This window comes from Schistocerca cancellata, chromosome 8 (assembly GCF_023864275.1).
Source record: "Schistocerca cancellata isolate TAMUIC-IGC-003103 chromosome 8, iqSchCanc2.1, whole genome shotgun sequence".
NCBI lineage: Eukaryota > Metazoa > Arthropoda > Insecta > Orthoptera > Acrididae > Schistocerca > Schistocerca cancellata.
Window position 1 is genome coordinate 46,489,250 of NC_064633.1, and position 3,815 is coordinate 46,493,064.

Consider the following 3,815-nt stretch of genomic DNA (forward strand, 5'->3'; position numbering starts at 1 on the left):
ACTAATTTTATTTCCTGCTGCTGGTTTTTTTAGCAGTTGCCTTTTTATTATTTTATTTGTGGTGGTGTTGGTGGGGGGGGGGGGGAGTGGATTTATACCTTGTATGTCTAATACGCATACAAATTGTATTATAGATTTCCTTGCTTAAAGTGTTGCGTAAGCAGCTAACGGGCGTGCGAATCTGTTTGGTTCCAATTCTGTAGAGGTAAACTCGTTCCTTCTTGCCCTATTGTAAGGCAAACAAATGGCTTGGTGACCTGAAAGTTATCCGCTGTATTTGTCGCTGGGCTTCTTATTATAATCGTGACTAGCCAGTTGATTGGAGCTTGAGACCGCCTTTAATTCTCATGTTCTGTTTTGGTTCAAATGGCTCTGAGCAATATGGGACTTCTATGGTCATCAGTCCCCTAGAACTTAGAACTACTTAAACCTAACTAACCTAAGGACATCACACAACACCCAGTCATCACGAGGCAGAGAAGATCCCTGACCCCGCCGGGAATCGAACCCGGGCGCGGGAAGCGAGAACGTTACCGCACGACCACGAGCTGCGGAACATGTGCTATTTTCTTGAGTAGAGATCTTCGTTACGAGAGTTAAAGATAAGTTGCTACTATTTGATATGTGCTTCTACTGGCTTCATTTAGAATTGTTAAACTGCATCTTTGACCCTCACTTACCTAGTGCCCTTGTTAACAGCACTAACTTGTCTCAGCTTGCAGCCAACTTCTCTACGTCTCACGAGCGCGGCGACCTGCTGTGTTACGAGCCGTCTTGTCGTTTATTAACTTGTTTCATGGCGTAGGGGATTGGAGTAAGCAGAGTAATTAAGGCCGTCTGTTGGAACGAGCAACTTAAGTTCTCTTCAGTGTTTTACGCCCTGTATTCTCATTTGAAACTGTATCCATTGCCTCACAACATCTTGCTTAAAAGAGTTTTAAGTTTACGTAACTGTACTGTACCAGCTTTATTTGAACCATTAGGGATTCATGGTTTATTTTTCTTTTAACTTGCTTTAGCCAGAGCTGCAGATGTGCTGCTTCCATCTTGTATCCTCAGAGGCACTTCAGAGTTATTTATTTAAAACAAAGGAGAGGGGATATATTGAGCTTTAACAGTATATTCGATTCTTTTTTTGGTAGAAGGTACTATGAAATAACTTCTTGTCTTTTATGAAATTAGCTGATTGTATTAACGGTAGCAGTTTCTGCAGTTAGCAACATAGCTTGGTCGAGTGTAGACTGAAATGCAGAAAACGCCCCGAGGCCTCACTTTTACCACTTTTTTCAATTGAAATGCTACTTTTCTTTATTGTGTGTATATTTCTGCTATACATTTTTACAAACTTGCCCTTTGGTTGTTGTTTGTTAAGAGGGAGTGTTATCTTTACTGTGTTTATTATTATTTCTTGTTATCTGAATAAATGTAATCAAACGTCAAATGACGTTACTACTCTGGGTTGCCCCCTCACACTTCCTTATCATTCCATCCTGCGTAAAGGACAAAATCCGTGAATACTGAATGGAATGTCTGACGGTTGTTGCGTCAGTGAAGGTGCAGCACTGGAGGTGGTGGCAAAGGGGTACAGCGGCGTTAGAAGCACGTAGCGAAATCGCTACAGGGTCTCAGAACGAGGCTAGCCTGCCGATAAACATTAGCTCTCCTTAGTAAAATGGAAAGTGTGTAATTTCATCAAGTGCCGATAGTGTGCTGGTTGGGTTTAAGTGTTGCTACTATCTCCTACTTCCCGCAGTTCTTTGATATTATACACTTACTCGTCGGCATCGTTCGCGTTGCGGAAATTAGCGATCAGAGAAAAATTTGCTTGGCGATTGAAGATCTTAGCCAGCTACGATGAACAGCTACATTGAAATAGACTTTTAAAATTACTTGTGCAAATTCGAAGAAGAATTTGAGCACCAGAACATTAGAGTATGGGAGACAAAAACCTGGACCAACGTGTTTCATTACTGCGGAATTTATATGGTATTTATTTTCGTGGGTCAGCATTATGTGTAGAGCCTCCCACTATCCGAGCTTCGTGGGATTCTATTTGTGTGGAATATAATGCTAGCAGCTATTAGCATAATCTGCGCATGCCGAACGGCCAGAGAATTTTTTCGTGTGCTAAAGAGTTACAGTCTACAGCATTCCGCGTGTATCTGAAGCTTCACTGAGCAGCACAGCGTGTCAGGCTAATGGATGTGGGTGCCTGTGTTATCTAAGTCACCAGAGCTTGGAGCATACTGCATTCTCATTCGGGAGGACGACAGTTCAAACCCGCGTGCGGCCATCCTGATTTAGGTTAGCCGTGATTTTCCTGAATCGCTTCAGGCAAATACTTGGATGGTTTCTTCGAAAGGGCACGGGCTACTTCCTTGACCATCTTTTCCTAATCCGACGGGGCAGATGACCGTGCTGTTTGGTGCTGTCCTTCAAATGAGTTAACCAATCAATCAGTTAGTCAAGAGCTTGGAGACAGTGTTCATTGTTTTACGAAAGCAGCCTCTGATTTTTCTTCATTGGTATCCTCATATTGCACTTTTGATGTATTCTTGGGACAGCTATTCTGAATACACCGCCTCAAGCAGACAGGTTATAGTGATGAACAACTCTGCGCATTCGCTAATGTACTCCCACTATCGGCTGCGCTATGGGCTACAGACATCCACGTGAGTTGGCGATGTTGGTAACTACATTACAATTGATTCAGATGGTGACTGTCTGTACGGTAAATATTTGGGCACACCAGATCCTTGAGTCAGGGCAGCAGGAGTGTCACATTTCCTGCAAAAATGTAATTTTTTCTGTAGGAGTGTACTTCAGTTCTTTTCTTTTGTTTGCAAGATATTTCTACAAGACATTCATTGATGGTGGACATTAATCAAAGGTTACAACAACAGAAGGCTTAGCTTCTGGATAGTACATAGAAAGCAAATCCAAGGTACAGTAATATGTAATGCCTTCCTTTGACATGTTTGCTCTCTGGGTTACAAATGTCGAGTGAAAGATCTGTTACTAAAAATAAATGGCTGTGTAGTTTGTTACATCTAAATCACCAGAGGAATAGAAATTACTCTTCTTGTTCACTATAGTATGTACTGAGAAAATACGGCTGTTATGAATGCAGTTTTTCTTCTAAATTATGTCCCTATTGAAAATATTGACATGTTTATGGGACCCATTCCGTTTTTATGAAACATTTTCATTCCTCAGGTAACAAATACCGTTATATTCATATTTCCGTTCAGAGGACTTAGTGTGTTGTATCCTTTATTGTTGGTTATTTATTGCTTCGTTGCCTTCTACAACTGTTGTATTATTTCTGCCAGACATTCCTTCCCCGCTGATGATCAGGAAGTTGTATAATAAAATCAGAAATTCCTGTTAGTTCTATTCTATACAAATGTTTTTGCTGTATTGCTTATCCTTTATAAGGAATTTGTTTCAATGTTTGACTGCTGGTGACATTCACAAATTGCTTTTGTTTTACAGAACTAATAGATGTGCATTTCTGTACACTATATTTGTTAACTCTAAAATGTTTGGGACACTAAAACTCAAATTATGTAACAGTTAAGATATAAAAAAAATCATTGAGATGTCGCGGCCTTATGTGGCGCCTTAGATACATACCGCATTGAAAGGCTGGGAAGAATTGATAACAAACTGTCGCCACGCTTCAGTCTACCCCACTCAAACCAAAGGAACCTCCCCTTGAGCAAAAAGCTAAGTGGCTGATTTGACCTGTCTCACACGTTACTTGCTAGTTTTACCAGTCATTAGGTCACGAACGAGAAGATTCACGAGGCCTT

The 3,815-nt window shown here is 40.9% G+C and overlaps 1 pseudogene; it reads left to right on the plus strand.

Annotated features, from left to right (window-relative positions):
* Positions 1-1,854: 1,854 nt before the first annotated feature.
* LOC126095331 (elongation of very long chain fatty acids protein 6-like) lies at positions 1,855-2,884 on the plus strand (annotated as a pseudogene).
* Positions 2,885-3,815: the final 931 nt, after the last annotated feature.